The sequence below is a fragment of the Pipistrellus kuhlii genome, unplaced genomic scaffold (genome assembly GCF_014108245.1).
Source record: "Pipistrellus kuhlii isolate mPipKuh1 unplaced genomic scaffold, mPipKuh1.p scaffold_m20_p_1, whole genome shotgun sequence".
Classification (NCBI taxonomy): domain Eukaryota; kingdom Metazoa; phylum Chordata; class Mammalia; order Chiroptera; family Vespertilionidae; genus Pipistrellus; species Pipistrellus kuhlii.
In genome coordinates this window covers 17,010,338-17,036,309 of record NW_023425404.1, presented here as the reverse complement: position 1 = coordinate 17,036,309, position 25,972 = coordinate 17,010,338, and the positions used below count along the sequence as shown (strand labels likewise).

Here is a 25,972-nt window from a genome sequence, read left to right as displayed (position 1 = left end):
CCAATCAGAGCGAGCATGCAAATAAACCCAACCAAGATTGCTACAGCCAGAGAGCAGGAGAGAGGCTTGGGTTTTCCAGGCAATGGAAGAAGCCAAGCTTTCCGCCTGCCCTTGCAGGCCTAAACTTCTACTCAAGGCTACAAAGTTTCAATTATAGAAGGTAAACAAATCCAAACAGAAATGACTGCCGGCCACGAAGAGAGCAGGAGGCTTGGCTCCACTCCAGGTTACAAAATTTCAATTGTAGAAGGTAAATAAATTCCAGATACCAGGGCCTCCACTTGGGTTGCTGGGTGTGTGGCTAGCCTGCAAATCACCACAGGCCCCTTGCTCAGGCTGCCTCACGCCCCAAGGGAACCTCCACCCTGATCTGGGACACCCTTCAGGACAAACCAGCTGGCCCCCACCCGTGTACCAGGCCTCTATCCTATCTAATAAAAGAGTAATATGCAGATTGACCATTATTCCAACACACAAGATGGCTGCCCCCATGTGGTCAAAGATCCTGCCCCCATGTGGACACAAGTTTGCCACTACAAGATGGCCAGCAGGGGAGGGCAGTTGGGTGGGAACAGGCCTGCAAGGGAGGGCAGTTGGAGGCATCAATCCTGCAGGGAAGGGCAGTTAGGGGTGACCAGGCTAGCAGAGGAGGGAAGTTGGGGGCAAACAGGCTTGCAGGGGAGCAGTTAGACATCAATCAGGCTGGTATAGGAATGGTTAGGGGGTGATCAGGCTGGCAGGCAGAAGCTGTTAGGGGCAATCAGGAAGGCAGGCAGATGAGCATTTGGGAGCCAGCAGTCCTGGATTGTGAGAGGGATCTCAGATTGGAAAGGTTGCAGGCTGGGCTGAGGGATACCCCCTACCTCCGTGCATGAATTTCATGCACTGGGCCTCTAGTATTAAATAATATGGAAAATAATACTTTTATTTTTATTTGTTTTATATACTTTATTTTATTTTATTTTTATTTTTTTTTATCAGATAAACCCCCCCGCCAGTCCCTGGCAACTACTGTTTTCAGTCTCTGTGGGTTTGCCTATGCTGGAAATTTCATAAAAATGGAGTATGTGGTCTTTGTGACTGGCTTCTTTCACTTAGCATATCATTTTCAAAGTTTCTCTATATTGTAGCACATAATCAGTACTTCATTCCTTTTTATTGTCTAATAATGTGCCATTGTAAGGATATCCTCATTTTGTTTATCCATCTATCAGTTGATGGACATTGGTTTGTTTTTATTTTTTGGCTATTATGAGTAATGCAGTTATGAGTATCCATGTACACGTTTTTGTCTGCACATATGTTTTCATTTCTCTTGTTTATATACCTAGGAGTAGAGTTGCTGGGTCACATGGTAACTGTGTTTAACATTTTGAGTACATGCCAAACTATTTTCCTAAGTGGCGTCATTATTTTACAATCCCACCAGCAATAAATGAGGGTTCCAGTTTCTCCACTTCCTTGCCAATACTTGTCTTTTTTGTTGTTGTTGCTTGTTTATTTAATTATAACCATCGTAGTAGTGGGTATGATGTGTGGTACCTCATTGTGGTTTTGATTTGCATTTTCCTGATGGCTAATGAGGTTGAGAGTTTTTTGACATGCTCATTGCTCATTGACCATTTGTGTATCTTCTTTGGAGAAAGGTCTATTGAAATTCTTTGCTGAAACCGGTTTGGCTCAGTGGATAGAGCTTCGGCCTGTGGACTAAAAGGTCTCAGGTTCGATTCTAGTCAAGGGCATGTACGTTGGTTTCAGGCACAACCCCAGTGGGGGGTGTGCAAGAGGCAGCTGGTTGATAATTCTCTCTCATTGATGTTTCTAACTCTCTACCCCTCTCTTCCTCTCTGTAAAAAAAAAAAAAAAAAATCAATAAAATATATTAAAAAAAAAAGAAATTCTTTGCACATTTTAAGTTGAATTGCTTGTCTTTTTATTATTGATTTGCAAATCTCCTTACATGTTCTAAATATGCTTTTAACCAGATATTTGATTTTCAAATGCTTTCTTTCATTCTGTCTTTTCACGACTTACTTCTTTGAAGCATAAATATGTTTATGTGCACATAGATGCAGTATTTACAACCTAATGAAATACGGTGGTTTAGACTCACCGCAGTGCGTGTGTTTGACTGTGTCATGTAGGTTGCCATGAAGTGGCACGAACAGAGTGTTGACAGTTGCTTTTGCTGATACTCAGAGCTGTTCCTAAATCAATAGGGAATGCAATTATAGGAGGCCAAAAAAGAGCTAGCCTACTGAGAGTGAAACACAATGTCCTCTAGCCTATGACACCCTTCTTCATACTGTTATCCTAGTTACAAACCAGTAGAGAAACACTGGAAGCCAGGATAGTGAGAAAAGAATAGTTGTTTCCTTCTTTTGTGGCCCACACAAGATATACTCTTAGAGATATAGCTAAAAATGAAATAAAAACAATGAAGGTTCCAGAAGGGATTATAGTAGTTCTACTTTTGTTAAGTCACTATTGATTGGAGAAATAAATGCCTTCACAATTGATCTACATCATACTGCTGCAGGCTGTTGTCTCTCTCTCTGAATTTAGGTTTAGTAAGAGTGATTCTTTGGACACAAGCTCATATTTAGGTAGTGGAGGGGAGGAAGGTGGGGAAAATGGAGTATGTCTTTGTTACAGCCTGATTGGAGCTGCTTCCCTGTTATTGTGTAGATAGACTGCTTTGATGCTCATGGAGTGACATACTGAGAAGGTGGTGATTGCTTGCTCATCGGTTTGGCTAGTATCTCTGAGTAGCACAGTTAAGGGAATTCTTTGTCCCCTTACTGCACTTTCATCCTGATACCAAAGCGCAGTGGTAGTAGTGCAGATGTTTTTAAAGTTGACTTAGATAAACTAAGAAATGGTCATCTGACAAACGATATGGACGGGTCAGTGGTCTTTTCCCTTTTTCTTTTCTTCTCTTTTCCCCTCCTCCTCCTCCTCCTCCTCCTCCTCCTCCTCCTCCTCCTCCTCCTCCTTCTTGTTCTTCTTCTTCATCTTCATCTTCATCTTCATCTGACAAACGATATGGACAATCAGTGGTCTTTTTCCTTTTTCTTTTCTTTTCTTTTCTTTTCTTCTCTCTTCTTCTTCTTCTTCTTCTTCTTCTTCTTCTTCTTCTTCTTCTCTCTCTCACTCTCTCTCTCTCCTCTCTCTCTCTCTCTCTCTATCTCTCTCTCTCTCTCTCTCTCTCTCTCTCTCTCTCTCTCTCTCTCTCTCTCTCTCTCTCTCTCTCTCTCTCTCTCTCTCTCTCTCTCTCTCTCCCCCATTAAGAGTTTGAAGTAGAACACTAAAAGCCTTCTGAGAAAGATGTTTATCTTTTCAAGGTTTTTTTCCTGGAATGATCTAATTCAATGTGGATTCTTGACCAAGACTTCTCAGCTGTATTATTGAAGAGATGTGGGTTTTGTAAAGTAACTTGGTATGTGCTGTAGTGCTTGTAAACTTTTTAAATTTTCTTTTTCCCCCTTCTTTTTACAATATGAGAACTAATTCCAGATTATAGTCAACATTTTTGTGAACAGTTTTAAAAACTTTGCTCCCTAAAGTGTAACCAACCCTTAGGAATTACAATGCAGTTGTCTCTTAAGAAAAATACTTTAGATTGAAATCTTATGACCCGTTTAAGTTCCTCAGGCACATTTTTTCTTGACTCCGCTCCACACCCAGAAAGATATTTTGGACCCTTTTCATCTTAATCTTGTGCTTTGATCAGAATGAAGAGATGAGTCAGAGGAGTTTGCTAACACTAATACTTCTGGGGGAGATCACACAATATAATTTTGAATGTGAAGCGGCATTAACTGTCAGTTTTGCTCTTTCAGGCTGATGGACAAATTTGTAATCATGCGCATGTTGCATAATGGTGACATAATTGAGGGTGTAGGCTCATCCTTTAGAACATAGCCCCCGAGAGACTTGTGTTCAGTACATAATGTAAAGCTATTTTAAGGAGGTTGTGAAAGTCTTTGCTGTCAAATGGCGGGGACTTCTCAGTCAATTTGTGTATAGTTTTCTTTGTAGATGATGTTGTCCTTGATTAGAGAACAATCGACCCATCCATGTCTTACTGGCCTCTGTGGTTAAGTATGGCTCCAATCAAACTTTTGCGTGATAGCGTGCTCTCTCAGTCTTGGGAGTCAGCATTCTCTGAGTCCTGAGGAAACAGTCTCATTTGACAATTTTACTGCCACTTAAGATTTTATCTAGCGTGTGATGAGGTGATGCAGTGACTGTTATATTGGTTCATGGTCTAGGGAGATAATTGGTAAACGTGGGCCTGGGGCTAGGAGATAGGAGACCTGTCACAGCAGAGAGGCAATGATCGAAAGAGTAATCTTTGTTGTTGACCAGCTCTGCCTGTGAAACATTTAAGGTATTTGGGCTCTAATTTGAAAGACTAGTTGAAAAATAATTATTTGACACTTATTCTGTGCCCATCGTTCTGCTAGGTTCTGGGAAGTTAGAGCAAATAAAACATAATTGCTGATCTTGAGATGCTTACATTTGGGGGAAGGTAGACATACAGGTAGATACTATTTTTCATGTATTTGGATAAGGACCTTTTCTTCCCAATGTGAAAGCTTACACAAAGCGGGGTGGGTGTGGGAGTGGTGGGTTTACCAAATACATTTGAACACTCCATCAGCTGAGGTGAAAATGATTTTTTTTTTTGAAATGTAAGAATAAAATAAATGCGCAATTTAGAATCATGCTGGCCGATGGAAGGGAGGGAGGTTAAAGGATGAGCGTCAGGTGGGGACCCTGTGTAACTTCATGGGATGGAGAATATTCTTATTATATTAATGAATTGGGTGATGAATTCCTAGGTATGTAGTTTATCATTATGCTGTTGCATAACCTACATTATATATACAGGGTGGGGCATAAGTAGGCTTACAGTTGTTCCTATGGAATATAGTACAATAACTAATCAACAATAATATAAGAATAAACTCTGTCTCACATACTCACAACTGTAAACCACCCTATGTGTGTGTGTGTGTGTGTGTGTGTGTGTGTGTGTGTGTATATATATATATATATATTTTTTTTTTTTTTTGCATATCAAATGTATAGAATTTCAGAAAACAAGATATTTCTGTAAATATTTCCCAATCTTAATTTATGAAGATAAATTCACCTCGGATAATTTGTGGAAAAAGAGCTCACCCAATTAGCCAAACGATTTGAGACAGATTTCTCTGTCTGTCCTATCCCTCTTTTTTTTACTTTGATTTTTGAAACAGTGAAAATAATAAAGAAGTCTTTTCTCATGACCTGAATGCCCTGTTTCCCTAAGGTTCCATGTACTCTGTCCAGACTCAGTTTATAGGTCATAAGGATTCTGTCTGGGCTGGCCAGACAGACATCTAAGTATTTAGTGTGTGTGTGTGTGTGTGTGTGTGTGTGTGTGTGTGTGTGTGTGTTTAATGTTTGTGCATGGCTTAGCTCGGGATTTTGAAATCTTTGTAGGGTTTTCCTATTTGCTGGGTGGTTTTAGAATTGAAGGCCATGAGTAGAAAAAAACAACAAAGAAAAATACTATTTCCTCTTTCATCTATGTCCCACATTATACAAGTATTCTGAAATAGCACCAGTTTTCTGGGAAAGGTCATGACTGAGACTTTCTCACCCGTTACCCCTTCTCTCCAATTCATGTTTCCTTCTTATAACATGGTCATGTGCTCGCCCAAGTCTGGCTTGTGAACCGTGTAGAATATTCGTGCAGTGTTGTTTTTCAAGCCCTCCACTGTGCACATGATGCAGTATTTAATTTGGAACGAGCTCCAAGTTCAGTCACACGTGCTTCTTGTGGTGTTTATCTTGGAATGCACAAGTAGGAGGGAAGTATTTTTGCATTTTATACATCTGGACATTGTTCATGGTTCTCCTGTGACTTGGGAATTCTGTGTGGGGCAAAATCCAAAGAACAGTATTAAAAATAACATGGACTTACAATGGCATCTGAGTAAAAACCCCAGAGAATACGCCCCTCATCCCAGCAGAGTTTGATTTTGGTGGTGAACTTTTTCAATTGTGTGGTTCACTGTTGGCCTGAATAGATTGCTGGGATTATAAAGTTACCTGATACCCTCACATGTAGGCTAATGGGCTGCCAGACTTTCTGAAAGTCTACAGCAGATTTGGCTTGGGGTGTGGGGGGAGAGGGAGATTTTTGCCTTGACTTTATATGGGTTAAGACAGGTAAATTCTGCTTACTGCTGCTGTGCCTCTGCTACTCTTTTGCTCTACAAGCATCTGAAGAAAGACCTGTGAGGTCACTCCCTAATTCTGCCTCATTCCACCTAGCTTAGAGCTAAAGGTCGGCCCTGAAAACACCTCAGGCACTGTGTCAGGATGGGAGGGAGTGGGTTGGAGGAACAGTGTAAAGTATAGTAACCTTATCTTTCCCCGATTCCATTTGATAGGACTGTGCATCCAGTACCTCCTCCTTTTGGCTATGGGTCTACTAGAATGGAAAAGTGGGAAGGAATGTAAGGAAGCATGCTGCTCTGTGAATGAGTTTGCATATGGACCGCATTGCTTTTTGGCCCTAATCGAGCTTTCGCTCATTCCACATCTCATCATTGATGCAGCTATAGAAAGCAGACTGGGAAAGCAGAGTAAAGGCTCCCAGCAGATTTGCACTTGAATAAAAGAGTGATTTCTCTTGTGCAGAGTACAGACCAGTTTGGGGAGAAAGTTGTTTGCTTTTTTACTTTCTGGTTAAGGACTGTTTGCTTTCCCCCTTCAAAGGTAATAAAGAGGGGGGAAAAACTAATAAAGTAGTTGGACCTGCTAGTTATAATTCATTTAGAATTTTCAAATGTGTTCAATAAGTTTACTCATATGATTATAAAAGAAGTAAATAATTGGAGGGCAAAGGTCACAATTCTGTTGAAGTTTCAGAATCAGTTGACTCGAGGCAGTTTGAGTGCTTGGATAAGACCACTTGAGTAGAAGCTTTTCTCTTTGCTGGTTATTTTGGCCTTCACTTTGGGAATTCTCTCTCCCCGCCCTTTACTTTTGTAATGCATTTTGCAACTTTCCGTTAAAAAGAATTCATTAAAGTTTAAACTTTTAGTGAATAAACACATCCTGGGAATCACCACATTGCAGGGGATGGGGTGACTTCAGCTGGAGAGAGGTTAATAGTAGGGACTCCACAGGCTGATACCAAGATCATGCTTGTTTAATGTTTTAATGACTCCAAAAGGAAATGGTGAAATCTGCTGATGACTCCAAATTGTTTTTGCTGATCCAAACAGGGATTTCTGGGAAGCTTCTTCAGAGTATTTGGAATAGAGGAAGAATTGGGCAATGTGGTGGCAGACACCCTGAACTTGAACTGAAGGTCTGTGTGAAGTAGCAGCAGTAACGTCAGTGTATTGACATTACAAAGCCTGCCAAGTCTCTCAAAGAAAGACTGTGGAGTCCCTGTAAAGGGCTTAGCTTTGATTCCGCTTGTGAAAGGAACACTCAGGACAATGAACATTTTGATGTATAGAAAATGAAAACTACTGTGGTGATCATTGTAATTATGAAGTGTAGTGATTGAAAAGTTCTGTGTGTGAATTTCCTTATTAATGCCCGCAGTAGTACATCCAAATAAAAGCTGCTTCCCTTGAAGTGGTCACAGAAGATTATATACTCATTTATGTATGTCCTTTCTGAGGGGAGAGCAGCTCCTTGTACATTCTCTGGACTATTTTCAGTGGCAGCAGGTCTTCATTTTTTTTAGGTTACTCTCTTTTCTCTGCTTCTGTGAGCTTGAGGTTTTAGATTCCACATATAAGTGAGATCATGCAGTAGTTTTCTTTCTCTCTCTGGATAATTTTACTCAGCTTATGTCCTCCATGTTGTCACAAATGGCAGGCTTTCCTTCAGAATAAGTTCCCGGTTGATTTATTTCACAAATGTCACTCATTCAGGTATGCAAGTTATAGAGGCTTGTTAAAATGCTTGTTTCATTGCCCTGTAGGTACAGTATGTTTGTAAGTGACCTTCTTTTTAAAAAATGGTTACAGTTCTATGTCCCCAAGTATACACTGAGGGAGGAAGCAGGAGGTTGTGTTGTAATTGGAGATTCCTTTCGGGCATTGATATTTTCTTGCTGGAGCATACATCTATGTAATGAAAAAGACCCTGTGGGTTAATAAATAAGATAGCCACTGTCACAGGAGCTGTGGGCTGGCCATCGACATCCATCCATCCATCCATCCATCCATCCATCCATCCATTTACTTCCAAAGAACAAGAGTCACAACCCCTTACCTCAAGATGCTTGGTTTTGTTTACATCGTGGTAAATGGACATTTTTTATTTTTAATACCTCCACTAGTGTCCAGGGAGTACTTGATTTGGTTAAGTGATGGGGAGATGGGAATGGTGCTGAATCCTTACCTTCTCTTTTTTCTCTCAATGGAAATCCTGGAATAACTTTTGAAAATCACTAGTTCAGAGAATATGTTATCTGGAGGGTCAGAAAAGGGTTTGTGTTCAGAAGGGTCTAGGGAGGCTTCATTTCTCTCTTACTCTTCTGAGATTATTAAAACAAAATAAAAAATGTCCATTTACCAATCCCGTGTTTCTGCTTTGAAAGTCAATATAAAGATAAAATCCCCCACATATTTATTTATTATTACTTTTATTTCAGAGAGGCAGAAGGGGGGGGGGGGGGAGAGACAGAGAGAGGAGATATGCATTTATATCTAAATTCATTGTGTTAAAGTACATAATGGGGAAAAACCTTTAATTTTTTGGGGATAGGATTTTAAAGTAACAGATTCTAAATTTGCTACATTTTGCATTTCTGCAGCACTCTGTGATAACACCAACAAAAGTGATATAATCCAGACAGACACAGTAGATGGCGCTTTAGACTTAGTTTTAAAAGCAATCAGTACAAGACTGGGAAAACTGAAGCACATTTAAACTGGGCTTTTTCCCCCTTCACCACTAAGACGATTTCATTGTAGAGTATGTGCCTCTAAGAAGTAAGGACTTTTTGGAAAGAACTGGATAATAATTTTAGCAAAAATAAATCTCCAAGTTGCTATGTTTGGGCCAGGTTTGTCACTTGGAAAGTACTGTGTTTTCAGTCACAAATATATATGGAAATTATTTTATTTCAAAATACTGCCTTATTTATGAGAGTTTACCCTAAAACTTTGTCTTGGTATTAGATATTTTTGCTCTTAGGTGTGTTTTTTTGCCCATTATTATTATTATTTTAAATTATAATGTAGTCATATTTAACAATTCAGTTATAGTTATTCTAATAGGTCTTCAAATACAAGTCTACATTAAAGGATGATTATAGGACTTTTATTACCATTTTACTGTGCTTTACGTACTTGATCTTAATCTTAGTAATAATTCTATGAGGATTATTATTTCCTTTTTCAAAGGATAAACAAACTGTTTTAAAGATTTTAGTAACTTGCCAAGCTCACTTACTTAGTAGCTGCTTTAAGAGTTACATTCATGCATTAAAGTTGTATTTTTTGAGAATCTACTGTGTGCTCAGCATAACAGGGGCCCTGCTCTTGTGGACCTTGTCAATTATTAGATACTTGATAGAGTCTTTGAAATCTATAGGATTGGAAGTAGGTCATGGGGATGCAAAGATGTATTCGGTCACATGCCTGCTGGATAGACCAAGGAGCACTTTCAGCAAAGGGAAAGAATCATACCTACCTTGAAAATACTACTTTATTAAAATATTTACTTAGGTGCATTCATTGTAGCCAAGGAAAAGCAAGACCTTCTTTCTCTCTCCAACTCTTGACAGTTAAGTAATTGAATCAACAGTAAAAAACAACATGAGCTTAACTGTCTTCTCGATAAGAATCAGGATGAATAAGAAAATATGAGTATACCAGAATGTCAAAATTTTCCATTGGTTAAATAGTAGTAAAATATCTAATTCAAGACAGTGCCAGTCAGTAGTGGGTGTCTGAGAGACTAATGTAGTTTGTGCACAGTAAGAACATGGTAACTTCTACATGGCTTGCGCCATTTGATGTTTTATGTACAACCAGGCTAGTGATACCCTGAATTGCTAAGAACCATTTTCATCTTGGGACATTTACATTTTTCTTTTACTTTTTCTTCAAAAAGTTTTACTCTATTGTTTTCATATATGATCCCAAGCTCCTATGGTATAGAAAGGTGTGTAATTGATGGGGAAAAATAGACCAAGAGTTTTAAATAGATTTTAGAACTCCTGACATGGTATAAAATTTTATATATATGTTCTAAGAAGCATTACTGTTATTTGGATACAAGGGGCAGAGGATGCATTTATGGCTCCTTTTCCTATTACTTGTTTTGTCTTAACTTTTGCATATACTCTGCTGAAGAGCAGGCAGTTATAACTTAAACTTACAATTAGCTATTTCTGATAAGCTGTTACCTGTGGTTCTAGGTAAAAAAATCAAGAAGTAAAATAGTTTCTTAACTTGGTGTATTTAGGCCCCTTGTTTTGATGTAATATTTGTGGAATTAATAGTGATCTTTTAATACTAGTCCTGTCACACATAATAATAGTATCTATCAAATAGTGTATGGGAGGATTCAACTAAATAATAAATGTAGTGTTTAGTGCAGGATATGAAATGTAATAAAGCTTAATGTGTTAGCTTTTGTCATCATCATTGCCATCATGAGTAACATACAGTATATATCCTTATGATTGAATGTACAGCATAAAGCATAAATAATAAGATCACCTAGAGACAAAGAAGAATGGGAAGGTCAAGTTCATTAGCCTCTTGTTTCTAGGAGCAGATTATTCTAGGAGTTAGGAGAGAGATTTTGCAAGACATGTTTAGCTTTTATTTATGGATTGATGACAATATGGATAGCTCTCTTGATGTAACAAAAATATAATAATGTTATCAAATTGATTGTAAGCCTCATTGAGGGCAGGAGCTGCATTTTATTCACCTTGTATTGTTAGCTCCCATTTTAGTGTCTGGCCCATGGTTGATATTCCATTAAATATTTGGATTCATCTGTCTGTGTTTTCTTCTTTGTTTTTCACTTAGTTTCCAAAATAGTTGCTGTTTCCCTATTCAGAATTTCTTATGAGTCACATGAGCAATGTGACTCTTTTAGAATTAGTATTAATTAAAATACAGATATTTTAGGGATGAGGCTATTTTGTTTGAAGCAAATTACTTGGGAGTCAAGAGTTAATTCAACTTAAGGATGTTCAGGCTTAGCATGTTTTCCATAGAAAGGCAAATATTTGGTCTTAAGAAACAAAAAACTTTATCTTCACACAGGATGGGGCAAAAGTAGGTTAACTTATGGGAAAATAATACAATAATACAATAATTAATAAATAATAACACAAGAGTAAACTGTGTTTCAAGTACTTACCACTGAAAACCTACTTTTGCTCCATCCTGTATATCAGGCAGTCACTAATGTTTAACACTTAAGTTACCTTGTACACTGATGTATTTAATATATATGGTAATGGAAAAACTTGCTGCTTAAAAAGTTGTATCTTCTATAAAATATGTAAGATATTTCCTATTTTAGGGAATTTTACTTAGCCAGAAAAACATTCATAACTATAGGATACATGGTATTTTTCAGAAATGAATACTGATTATCAGTAGAGAAGTGTGTCCATAATGACTAAGTTAGGCAAATACTTTAAGGAAAAGATTTCTGTCCTTTGGAGTTGTATTTAGGGTAAGTACTAAATTGGATATTGGGGTTAGTTAGTATTCCTATTGCATACACAGGCCCAGAGTGACTCATCATGGTCTACAGGAACATTGTAGGTATGAACCTTTGGGACTCTCAGGCTCGGTTGTTCTAGAATCCCCCAAGGTCAAGTTCAGATTAAGGGACATTTTGTACTTCTTTAGTCATAGAATTACTGTTTCCTTATTTCCTACAAATAGACAATGAACTCTGAGGTGTCTTCTGGGACAAAGTAGAATTAGTATGGAACTCTTGCAGTAGGAATTGGGGTCTGGAGGTGAATGCTACTCAGTATGCAGTGTTACGATGTTTTTGTTTTGGTGGTGAATTTGCTTAGTACATGCAGTTTGTAGCTGTGGTTTTGTATCCATTGAAATGTACTATCATTCATTGGTCTGGAGTTGGGTGAGGTTTGGAATATCATCTAGTTGTCAAAGGGCTTTTGGTCTGTTTCTTCTATGGTAGTGTGCTATAGTCAAGGGAAACTTTAATGAACATTTTCCAAAGAATAGAACATGAACATTAAATTATTTATTAAGCAAATAAGGCAACTGCCTCTAGTTTTTAATGTAGCATTCATTTTCCCCTTTGTTTAAAAGACTTGTGCAGAGAGTTGTAAGAATGGTTAAAAAATTTAAAATTGAGCCAAAACCAGTTTGTCTCAGTGGATAGAGCGTCGGCCTGCAGACTGAACGGTCCCAGGTTCGATTCCGGTCAAGGGCATGGTACCTTGGTTGCGGGCACATCCCCTGTGGGGGGTGTGCAGGAGGCAGCTGATCGATGATTCTCTCTCATTGATGTTTCTAACTCTCTATTCCTCTCTCTCTTCCTCTCTGTGAAAAATCAATAAAATGTATTTTAAAAATTTTTTAAATTGAAAAGTTGAAATCTGTCTCCTCTTGATCCTATGATCACAAGAGGTGTGAACAGTGGACCTATTTATTAGAAGATGAGAGTTCAAGTTTAACTGAATTTAGAATATTAATTATATTTTAACCATAGTAGCATGTTTTTAAAGTTTCTGTAAAACATAATTGCCTCGATACTATTCTGTTGTTTTGTAAAGTGATCTGATGTGGCTACAAAGTTGTCTATATCAATAGTTGACCCCAAAGTTGCCTCATTTTCAAAAGGACACCTTCTCCAACTTAGTGTTTATTTGCAGAATAAACCACATTTTCCCTGTCTTATTAAAATGATGGAACTGTTTTCTAGCACATGGAAACATTTCTGCTTCTCATGTTCTTTTGAGCACACAACTTCATGTGATTTACAAATGTTGGTTAGTGCCGGGGTGATATCCAGCATCTAGAAGGGTTCAAGAATCTGAAGAAAGGCTGCATGTAAATTAATAAGGAGCCTAGAAATATAATATAAATTTGTCATCCATGGAGGAGCCAGAGGAAGCTTACCTGTAGTAGCTAAGTTCTCTCTCTCTCCCTGGACCCAGGGCTCTTTTTATTCCCCTATAGCAAAGGAGATATACATATCAAAGGTAAGGTTTAGTATATAGTACGCATTGTCAGTTGGGGGAAATGCCCTCTGCTGTTCAGCTTTTTGGCCAGCAGGAGGCAGTAACATGTAAATTGGAATGCTCTCAACTGTCTGGTAACAGGCAATAATATATGCAGATCTTCAGGTTTGGGGAAATGCTTTCAGCTATTCCAGTAGGCAATAATATATATTCAGCTCTGCCCATCAATAGAAGCCCATCAACCTTTTGAAGACTTCTTGCATTTACAATATGATGACATGCTGGAATTAGCCACCAGCATTGGTAAAAGCAATTGATAGTTCCAAATGCTATTAGAAGGTTCAAACTAATATGTACCTATTAAAAATTTATTTTTATTTATTTATTTATTTATTTATTTATTTATTTATTTTAAAATAAATCTTTATAATTCATATTATTACAAATGTTCCTCATTCCCCCCCCTTCATTGCTCCCCTCTACTAGGTTCCCACCCCACCCTCTGCCCTTTCCTCACCCCCCATTGTCCTCATCCATAGGTGCACAGTTTATGTTCAGTCTCTTCCTGTACCCCCCACTCCCCTTTTCCCTGAGAATCATTAGTTCACTCCCCTTCCATACCTCTGATTCTATTATATTCACCAGTTAATATTGTTCATCAGATTTTTTAATTCCCTTGGTTTTTAGATTCACTTGTTGATAGTTGCATATTTGTTGTTCATAATTTTTATCTTTATTTTCTTCCTCTTCCTAAAGAACCCCCTTCAGCAATTCATATAATTCTGGTTTGGCAGTGATGAACTCCTTTAGCTTTTTTTATTTGTGAAGCTTTTTATCTGGCCTTGGATTCTGAGTGATAGCTTTGCTGGGTAGAGTATTTTTGGCTGTAGGTTCTTGTTATTCATCACCTTGAATATTTCTTGTCATTCCCGTCTGGCCTGCATGGTTTCTGTTGAGAAATCAGCTGACAATCATATGGGTGCTCCTTTATAGGTAACTACCTGCTTTTCTCTTGCTGCTTTTAATATTCTCTCTTTGCTCTTGGCATTTTAATTATGATGTGTCTTGGTGTGGTCCTCTTTGGATTCCTTTTGTTTGGGGTTCTCTGTGCTTCCTGGACTTGTAAGTCTATTTCTTTCACCAGGTGGGGTAAGTTTTCTGTCACTATTTCTTTCAATATGTTTTTTGTATCTTGCTCTCTGTCATCTTCTGGGATGCCCATAATTCTGATGTTGGTTCACTTGAAGTTGTCCCAGAGGTTTCTTACACTGTCTTCAACTTTCTGGATTCTCTTTTCTTCTTGCTTCTGCGGAGGTGTGTCCTCTGGCTCTTTATGTTCCATATCTTTGACTTGATTCTTGCAATCTTCCATTCTGTTTTTAGGACTCTGAATAATATTTTTTATTTCAGACAATGTATTCTTTATTTCTAGTTGATCCCTTTTCATATTCTCATAGGTCTCGTTTATTTTATCAGCCTTTTCTAGGAATTTCTTGAAAAATCTTGTAAGCGTGGTTTTGAACTCTATATCCAGTCGCTTTTTGTCCTCCATTTCTTTTGTTTGTGATCTGTTTCCTTGTCTTGGCATTTTCGCTGCTTCCCTGAGTTGGTAGGGTGGCTTTGTGTGCTAAGGTGTCCTATATGGTTCAGTGGGTCAGCATCCAAGTTACCTGACGTGGACACTCTTGGTGCCCCCTTTTGTGGACTGTGTGTACAGCCTTGTTGTAGTTAAATCTTGATTGTTGTTGGTATCACTGGGAGGAACTGACCTCCAGGCCAATTGGCTGTGAGGATCAGCTGTGTCTATGCCAGGTGACAGCCTTATTTGACTAGACTTGGAAAATTGCACAAGCCTCTGTGCTCAGCTTGGATGGGGCAGAGTTTCATGGTGGAGCCTACAGCCTTGGCTTCCAGTCAGCCCCACCCTATGAGGTTCCTTAGTCTCAGTGTTCCTCAGTGTCCTTTGGTACTCGCTGAGAGATCGGTGCCCTCGAGTTTTGCCCGCTACCAGACAGTCTAGACTCTCCCCCAATGAGCCCACAACTGGGGTTCAGTGCAGTTGGAAGTGGGGTTCAGAGCAATCTGTAGCTTTTATCTCCTTCCTGCTAGGGCAATCCAGCTGCAGTCAACAGTCAGTCCTCTGCGCGCAATGTTTGCTCTTCAGGGACTTCCTTTCACCGCTCCCCTGAGTTTCCGCCTTACAGCCCAGACTCCCTCTGTATGAGCCTGGGTCCTAGGGTCTGGCCTAGAACTGGGGTTCAGTGCAGTCAGAACTGGGGCTCAACACAGTCCAGAGCTTTTGTCTCCTTCCTACTAGGGCAATCTAGTGGCTCAGTCAACAGTCTGTCCTCTGCACGCAATGTGCGCACCTCCGGGACTGCCTTTCGCCACCCCCCTGAGTTTCCACCTTACAGCCCAGACTCCTTCCCTATGAGCCTGGGTCCCAAGGTCTTGCCTAGAACTGGGGTTCAGTGCTGTTGGAACGGGGGTTCAGTACAGTTAGGAGCTTCCCGCTAGGGAATGCCAGCCAGACACTCAGCCTTCGCCTCCTCTCAGGCTCCGTCCTCTTCCCGCGTGCACCGTGTCTCCATACCTTAGGCTTTTATAGCTCCTCTGATTTTCCTTCTGGTTTTCTCTTTCCTTCTAGTTGTAGAATTTCCAGTCAGTCAACTTTCCTGTAGTTCTGGATAATGTTCATTTTGTATTTTAGTTGTATTTTTTTGAAATTGTTTTGTGAGGCTGCAGTTAGGTGGTTACCTATGCCGCCATCTTGGTTTCTCCGCTATTAAAATTTTTTTAAATTGGGATAAACAAATAAATGATTATTAGTTATTCTTTCCAATGTTTTAATTTCAGAATTTTTTTTAGTTTTGATTGCTAATGTAGTATTACTATCATCACTAATAATACAATAGTCATCTCCTTATTATGCTGCTCAAACCAAAGGAAGAAAATTCTCCCAGCTTCATTATAGAGAAAAGCATAACTAGGAATTTTAAAAGTTGTCCAAAGTTTTGAAAGTGTCATTTGAAAGTATCACTGTCAATAACAAAGTGCATACCATTGTTTGATTTTAAGTAGATAAAATCTATAAAGTGTTTCTGTAATATTAATGAACTAGAGGCCTGATGCACAAAATTCATGCAAGGGCCTCAGCCCCCACCATTGCAGCAGCTGGGACCTCTGCCTTGGCCCCCACCCCTGTGGCTTTGTCCGGAAGGATGTCCGGTCTAATTAGGATATTATGCTTTTATTATTATAGATTACCAGCTATGCAGGGAGAAGTGATATTAAACCATGTCATACAGTGTATGAACACAGCCAGGGCGCTTATAAAAAAAATAGAATATATCGCTGCAGCAAGATGTATGCCTCTTGTAGTCTAAACCTGTTTCTAAGTCACATCTTGAAGTTTGGCCCTGTCTAAGAACATCTTTTGAGGAAGGACAGGTGGTATAGCTGCTATCTTCAAGGAAAAAAAGAGAAGTGATATTATAACCTTATATTAAACTAGAGGCCTAGTTCATGAAATTTGTGCACTTGCAAGAGGTCCCTCAGCCTGGCCTGTGCCCTCTCGCAGCCTGGGAGCCACGAGATCAATTGCCCTGCCCATGTATGGCTTGGGCCTCCCTTTTTGGGGCGATTGTGGAGCCCCCTGATTTATCGCCCCACCAGCTGGTGTTCTGGGCCTCCTTCTGCAGGACGATCACGGGGCGATGGTGAGGGCCTTCCCCCCCCCCAATCTTATCGCACCCACCTTGGCTGGCCTGATGCCGGTGGGTGTCATAGTGTGGTCGTCTGGATGGTCATTCCACTGTTTGGCTATTTGGTCAATTTGCATATTACACTTTTATTATTATAGATATAATGAGATGAAGTAAAGATGTCCTCTGAAAGAATGAGCAGGAAATAGCTGAGGATTAGGAAAAGATCTTTAGTTGCAGTTTGATCCATTTTCCCTCTTTGGTCAGGGTGAGTATGGAAGGCAACCGATCGATGTTTCTCTATCTCCCTTCCCCTTACTCTCTCTCTAAAACCAGTAAAAGCATATTATTGAGTGAGTATTAAAAGTAAAGGAAAGTTTGGTGGTTTTGAAGTCACTGCTGGTCTTTTTTAGTGCAATGTTAGGTGTGAAAGAACCCAGGAAGGTAAAGATCAAATAAATTATAAATAAAATGAATGAGAGAGATAAAATATTATCTATAGGAGCACCAGGGTTGAAGAAAGGATATTTTCCCCTTGTCTTTTTAAAAAATTATTTAATTGAAAAATGAGCACATTTGTAAGCAGTAAAGGAGCCTTTGGAGAAGGAGAGAGAGAAGGTCCTGGAGAGTAAGAGGTTGATTACTGACTGACAGATCTTGGAGGAGACTGGAAAGAACAAGATCAAGTGTATGGGTTGAGGTTTAGACATTGGGAGGGAATATTTAGAGGTCAAAGGAGGAGTACAAAAGATGGGTGAGGTACAGAGGAGCTTCCTAGTGGAGGACAGATGCTATGGAAGAATATGCTACATGACCTCAGACATCTTATTAAAGAAAAGTAAGGCCTCATCTGGGAATGAGGAGGAAAGGAGAGAGGAGGAAAGATGTGGTGTAGTTGCAGTGATAAATAGTTAAAATGAGATAAGTTGTTGAGTTTCAGTGAGGACACAATTGAGGGTAAACAGGTAATTTTATTTCTTGCCTTTCTTTAGTAAATTTTTTTTTTCTTGAAACAACAAAAGAAAATTTCATGAAAGCTCTCATATTGTAACTTTTTGTCTACTTCTTATAATCATTTTCAGGAACCTTAATGACTTCAGTGTCTTTAAAGCTCATAACATGGCTTTACTATTGCCAAGAATTGTGAAGACCTCTGTTGTCAGATACTTTATGCTGATGTACATCTTGGATTCAGAAATACAAATGATGCCCTGGCCAGTGTGGCTCAGTTGATTAAGCATGGTCCATGCACCGAAAGGTCGCCAGTTCAATTCCTGGTCAGACACATGCCCAGGTTGTGGGTTTGATACCTGGTTAGAATGCATGCAGGAGACAGTCGATCTGTTTCTCTCTCACATCGATATTTCTCTCTCTCTAAAATAAATTTAAAAAATTTAAAAAAGGAAAAATAAATGATGATGGTATTGTTACTGCTTATAGCTGGATCACAAAAAAAGCAATATATATATATACTTTGGACCTGAAGTTATTTTCAAATGTTATAAGAAAACAGAATCTCTCCAGGGACTTGTTCTAGGAATGTAGGTTGGGATTTTGTCAAGCGTATCGCTTCTGTCACTTAGTGGCATAGTTTTGCATGACACAATGTCTGACTCTTCTTGTTTCTGATTTCCTCTGCTTCATATGAAAGATATGCTCGAGGTTTGGAAATACACCAAATCAAGAAATAGGCTGATGTGTAAAAGATGTTTGACTCAATCTAAGAAGACTTTTAATTTTTAGAATTTGTGGTGATAATAAAAATGAAACATTATGCATAGATATTGGTGATAGTTCAGGAAAGTGAGACATTAAATTTTGACTGGCTAACATTAATTGTATTCCATAAACTTGAAACATCTATGGAACAAAGTAAAGGGCTCTGTAAGCAAGACAGATGCCATCCTTTACCAAGGTGAATGCTTCATGAAGAGGGGTTTGTGAAGCAGACATTGCAGTAGATGTAGAATTGAGGCCGATTAGGATGGGATGGGACTAAGAGTGAGACTTTTGGTGAAGAAAATGGCATGAATAGAGATGGAGCAGAGGGGGAGATGTGGGACGTATTTGGGAACCTTCTTTCTTTGGTTCCTTCTCTGAAAGGAAAGCCTTTAGGTCATTGCTCATTGACACTATGGAGGACACAGTCCAGACAACATAGCATCTTTTTTGGTTTGTTTTACTTTGATGGGAGTTGTCTGGTTTTACCTGCTACTCTTAAACTGGAAAGAAACTACAAGAGACACGAAGGTCTTTACATTTGAACAGTTGGTATCTCAATTCAGCTTAACTGTACAGTGTTTTCAAAATAAATTTATATATAAGATGTTATATATAAGATGATGATGAACAAGATAAAAATCCTGCTCTCAATAATTGCATATTCTGTTAAAAGAAATTTCACTACAGAAATTTTAATTATTAGAGCAAACTGTATTAATGTTCAGTATATTAAACTGTGTAAGCAAAACAAATTATGTATATTTTATATTCCCATGATTCTAGAGCTGCACTCTCCATTATATCTACCACCGGCCACATGTGGCTGTTAAAGTGAATGAAATTTAAATAAAATTAAAAATGCAGCTGCACTGTCATATTTTGAGTCATCAGTAGTTACACATGACTAGTGGATACTGTACTGGACAGCACAGAGACTGAGTATTTTCATTATTGCAGAAAGCACTGTTGAGAAGTACTGGTCAAGAGATGTAGAACGGCCCTGGCTGGTTTTCTCAGTGGTTGGAGTGTTGGCCTGCAGGATCTCCAGTTTGATTTCGTCAAGGGCACATACCTCAGTTGCAGGTTCCCCAGTCCAGATAGGGACACATGCAGGAGGCAATCAATGTGTCTCTTTCACTTGGATATTTCTCTCTCTCTCTCTCTCTCTCTCCCTCCCTCCCTCTCTCCCTCCCTCCCTCCCTCCCTCCCTCCCTCCCTCCCTCCCTCCCTCCCTCCCTCTCTCTCTCTCTCTCTCTCTCTCTCTCTCTCTCTCTCTCTCTCTCTCTCTCTCTCTCTCCCCTACCTCTATCCTCCTTCCCATTCTCTTTAGAAATCAATGGAAAAAATATCCTTGAGTGAGGATGAAAAAAAAAGGTTTAGGGCATATTTTAATTGTTTGGGTCACATTATTGGCTAATCATTCATTTCTTCAACAAACCTTCTTCAAATACTTCCCATGTGCCTGGTGTTGTGCTAGAGCCAGGAGATAAAGAAAAATCCTACTTCCTGCCCATATGATTAGTCTTGTGAATCATAGAGATGATAGATGAAAGATGAATAAAATAGGATGTGACACATGCCAATGTCAGAGGAGAAGTCCCGGAGGCTCTGAACATATTTAAGAAAAGGAAAGAAGCAAAACGTAAGACTTGCCTCTGGGGAAAAGTGAGTAGGTATTGGTGTGGTTAAGTTGGAGAGAGTGAGTGAAAGGACGATCCAAACAGTGTAAAACACCTGGATATAGAAGAACATGGCACAGCTTAGGTACTGAAAGGTGTTTACTGTGACTGGATAATCTCTTAGGTCTGTAATTCAGTGTCATTTTATGATGTTTTTAAAATATTTAAAAAACAGGTTCCTTCCTATTTTGAAACTGGAGGGAGAAAGGTTCCTCTATTTGGGGAGCCTCTTATAGGCACCTTATCTGTGTAGATTCCACAGTTAGAGGAGAACAACAACAATACAAAGGTGAAAAGAAAAGAAAGTGGAAAAAAAAAAAAAAGAAGGAACAAAGAGATGAAGATGGCCAGAGGAAGTTTCAGAGAAATAAAACAGGTAACATTAGACGGGGAATGACAGTACCGTTTATAACATTCAGATTCCCGGTCTCTAATCAAAAGTTCAGGTCAACCATTTCAAAAGTTCATGTCCCCAGATGGTTAACTGGTATCACAAAGTATATCATGGGAGAATATTTTTGATGAGAGATTTAAAAATTGAATTTCTATCCTGATTCACTTCATTAGAAATTATAATAGAGTTTTCTGTGCTATATTCTCATGAGACTATGCACTTATAGTGTATACAACCTGGAAGAAATTTGAATGCTATTATTTCATTTTTATAGGCCTACAAATAGTCGCTGTAAGCTTAAAACCCAGGGTTACACAAGGAGTTGGAGACAGAGGAGGATCAGGACACAAAAGAAGTGCATCTTTACCCTACCCCCACCAATTCCAGAGACCATTCCATGTATTACACAAAATCCACTGCACATCATAAATCTCTCACATTTTATAAATATTTAGCTGTTGTTGATTTATTTCTGCCCACTGGCAGCCATCATGTCTCTGTTCTACACTGTGAAAGTCTGTTTATATGTCTGTGTCGACACCATCTGCTTTTGCATGGAGGCCTCTGGAAGGCAGGAATCATGTCTGTTTACTTTGCATAATGCTTAGCATAGAGCTGTGTACACGAAGCTTTCTTCTTATTTGATGACACTGGTTTCCTTTATGCATTTCTTTTCTTTCCTGTCTTCAGATTGACCAGATCTGCTGATAACTATTAATCCAATAGAATTACAGAGAGGTGGAATTAACTGCCGACTGCCTGGTCAGGCCGGGCAGCAGAATGCCTCACACAGCTCTATGAGGTCTCATGCCACCGCAAAGAGGTACCCTTTTGTAAAAAAGATGAGAAATACAAAGACGCCACCCACGTTGGTTTTTATGAAGGAAAAAATCTGGTGTCTAGTTTTACCACCAAGTGCTTGTCAAATAAACTTGGTATGAAATCAAGACTGAATATAGTAAACAGAAAATTCAGATAAAAGCTGCAGTGAAGAAATACTCCTCTTTACTTTCTTCCCTGTTCTTATTTGGGGCAGTCTTCTGGAATAGTGTTGGAAGGGGAATGTAAATTCGGTGGAATGGAGCTGGAGCCAAGTGAATAGTCTCAATTTATTTTTGAAGATGCTCCAGCTCTTGTTTTAGTAAAAACAAAATTTACTATCTTATCCTCCTTCAGTGACCATCTATTTAACTCATCTCACTAAATTGTAAAACAGGGCATCCACACTGTTACAAGATTATTAAGTTTAGTTTCCTTTGTTAGAATATTCCAGACACTAAAAAGAAACTTCCTAAACTGATATGGTAGCTTTTAAATAATTCCTTTAAATCCTTTCGTTTCCTCCTCATTTTGCCTTGTCTGCCCTTTATCTAGATTTAGCATAACATTTTTAATTATATTTAAAGAAACCTTCAGGGGTTACTAGCTACCCTTTCCCCCCCCCCTTCTATATATCTTATTGTCAGTTTTACATATTCCTTATTTTTATTTTAACCCATTATAAGGGACATTTCTTGTATTATTGGATTTCTAGATTCTTCAGTTTTATGTTTATTCTGTAACCTATTGAGGTTTATATGTGTACAATAGGAACCAACGGCCAGTGTCACCACTCCTGGAATTTAAGTTATGATTTTTGTTATCTCACATGCTTGTTTGATTCTCCTGGCTTCCTTTGGTTAATACGTTAGCATTGAAATATAAAGATAGCCTTTATCAATTATATATTTTCCTGTTCCTGCCAAGAATCACCAATCATATATTTACTTGTTTTTGCCAAGACTAATACCTTCTTTGTAAAATCACTTTATAAACTTTATAGAAATATATAAAGTTAATATTCTATATTAAACATTTAAATGGACTACTTGGCAGAAATAATACTGTTCACCTACCGAGCAAATGAAGACTCAAGTTCAGAGAAGCTAAATGGCTTATTCAGAATTCACACACAGCTTGGAAGGAGCTGAGACTCAAATCCAGGAATGGTTTGACTCCACTCCGCTTGATCTTTCCATGACATCATTTTTCTTCTTCCTAAAAAAATGTTTTTTCAAATATTTTATGATTGTTTTTTGTAAATCACATTTATTTTCTTAACCATCAATGAAGGTTCTTGTTTTTTTTAGCTCAACATTTCAGATAAACAACATTTTCAGAGCCTGTAGTGTTTATCTTTCACTTTGAAAATATAGGTTTTTGTTCCAGGACCCTGTCCCAAGGTTTCAGGAATGTGCTAGCATCAGAGTATTTGTATATTAATACAGCCACAGTATATCTAAGAGGAAATACATTTAAGAGAGCTATCTTTTCAAGAACACTGAGTGGAGCCTAGACATATTAAGCAATAATTTGCCAGACTGAGAGGAATTTCCTTCTCTAGATTCAGTTCTGATGGAGAAATTATATGAGGTCTGTAATTGCTGAGTCCCTGAAACAGAACAGAATCAGCCAGGAAGAAAGCAGGAGAGGTTTTCACTCACATTCACTGTGTATCTGAAACGCAGACTGTGTGCTGGTGATCAGATTGCCAACACAGTTCACTTTTCTGTTGTTCAAAGACAACAACTACATGTAGCTTGAGGAAAAATATTATTCTTGGAAAATTATATATTTTGGATCATTGATGTAAAGATGTTTAGTCTTTGGCTGGATACTTCACTTCTCTTAAAATGGTAGCTATCATGTCAAGCAAATATCTTAGAAACAGCATAATGTAGTTAAAGGATACCATCCTACCAACTTTATTTAGACGAATTATTTCACTTCTTTGGTCTCAGTATTTTTATGTAACGTGATTGACACATACTTTTTATGTTTACCAATGATAAATTTTTAAAAATAGTATTGTATTGATGAAAAAGAGATTTCACAAGATCGAGGAAACAAATTGAAGATTGGCACAACACCATTGAAGAACTAAGTGACGTGGAACCAGTAAGGAATAGAATAGAGGTAGCTGAAAAGTTAATGCTTTGGAGCAAGAGCCTGAAATAATCACAGTAAACACAGAGACAAAAGACTAAAGCACTTTAGTTAACAATGATAGGACACAAAGCTGAATCAAGAGGATTACTGGTATCTGTGAGAAAGAGGACCCAACAGATTGAACTAAAAGATTTTAGAGAAGTAATACAGCAAACCTTCATTGAAATTGAAAACTAAATCTGCAGATAAAAAACATACATTGAATACAGAAATTGGTAAAAAAAAAAAAAAAAAAAAGAACCAGTATCAACTAGAATCCTGGTTGTTACTAAGGAAGCACTTCTTCAGTCTTTCTGGCAAATAATAATAATAATTATACCAAAACTCATATAAGGGAGAGAATTAAACTGGTCTCAGACATCACAACAAAGTACAATACTGGAGGAGCAGTGTCAACAAAGTTTTGATGAAAGCAAGTATGGACCAAGAATATTGTTCCTAGTTAGGATGTCAACCTATATAATAAATTGTCCCCTTGACCGGAAGTTTGACCAGGGAGTGGGGGCCAGTCCACCAACCACCCAGGGCTCCTCCTCCTGGCTGACCCTGCCCCCAATTAGCCCCACCCACTCCGATTGAGGCCAGTCAACCAGACTCCACCCAAGTACAAATTCATGCACCGGGCTTCTAGTTGAGGAATAAAGGTGACAGGCACATAATCCTCAAAGGTGAAGTAATTCAGAGAATATAGCATCAGTGAAATCTTACTGGGAAATCTACCTGTTAAAATTTAGCCAACCAAGAGATGAATCAAAATAAAAGCTGATTGTGAATCTTAAATAGATTTATATATAAATATCAGATTTAGAAACTATAGGCACTATGTTAACAGAACAGAATGGGAAATGTTATACATCATGGCAAATAAAACAAAAGTTGAGAGAGAGGTGGAAAAGAAGTGGAAGTTATTAATCTACTTATTTTTTATAGCAAGAATTTGGTCAATACTGTCTAAACTTTAATAGTTTTAGCTCTAACTGGTTTGGTTCAGTGGATAGTGTCGGCCTGTGGACCCAAGGGTTCCAGGTTCGATTCTGGTCAAGGGTACCAGCGTGGCTTCAATATACACCTTTTTAAATCATGTTTTTTCCTCAAAGTTAGAGGAATTTTTATAATTAATATTCTTGGAGTGGAGAATTTATCTAAGGCTTAAGTTTTCAATATATATATATAATTTTTAAAAGCAAGTAACACTCTTATCCCAGAAATAATAAATTTATTTCTGTTCATTCATCTACCCTTCTATATATTTGAAATAGCTGTCTGGAGTGATTCTCACTAAATGTTAATACTGAATATTTCTCAATGGTGAGGTGTAGGATCATTTGTTGCATTTTTCATTTGTTATTATTTTATATTATTTGAATATGAATAGTGACAATGTTTTAGTGACACTAATACAATGAGTTTATTAGCCTGAAAAACAGATGTATGCCTACATGTTTTTTATACACAGTTTTATATCCTCCTTTCTTCTAAAGTATTTCATGACCTTTCTTCTCTTGCCATCATGTTTAAGAGCTGCACCATATTTATTGATGTGTTATATTCCTTCTTCCAATCTTGATTTCAGTTTCTTCATTTGGAATGACAGAGTTAGATTAGAAGAGTAGTTTGCAATGTTTTTCTTTAAACTGTAGAACATTCCAGTAAATAAAACAATTTATAACTCTTGGAATATAGTTTCAAAGCTGTACAAATTAGGTAATTTCTGAGGTTTATTCCAATACCATAAAAACTAGTTGTTTTCTTCGGAATATTTTTTTGAGTGACTGCTTTCCATGGTTAAAAAAAGAAAAAAGAAAAAATCAGGTAATAGCCATAATCTTGAGTCAGACTTTTAAAGTGAAAGGGAGTGGCATATAAAAACCATTTAGTCAACTTTCCTAACTTTTAGATACAAGGAAACCATTTTAAGTTGCTTGACTAAAACCAATGAGACTTGAGCCCAGATCTCCTGACTTCCTGTGCTGTTTTTTCTTCAATAGTACATGTAAACACACACACACACACACACACACACACACACACACACACTTAAACGATGGGCAGGAAAGATACAATTTTATCTTAACCTATTTCACATGTTGACCAACTTGTAAATGTCAGGAACTATACCTAATTTATAGTGTATTTATTTTCTTCCTCATGAAAAGGGATCAGCAGTGCAGGCATTGTTGAACTCTGAAGTTCCAGGAGTTAGAAAGGAAAGTGAGTGGGATTCAAAAGCATTTACTTGTCAAAGATTCGGAATTTACTGTGGTAA

The 25,972-nt window shown here is 38.2% G+C and overlaps 1 protein-coding gene and 1 pseudogene across 4 annotated transcripts in view; one reads left to right on the top strand and one right to left on the bottom strand.

Annotated features, from left to right (window-relative positions):
* The window catches only part of RAD51B (RAD51 paralog B), a 576,378-nt gene that overhangs the window by 51,947 nt on the left and 498,459 nt on the right, over window positions 1-25,972 (top strand). The gene's annotated exons all lie outside the window — the stretch shown is intronic.
* LOC118710650 lies at window positions 17,988-18,103 on the bottom strand (annotated as a pseudogene).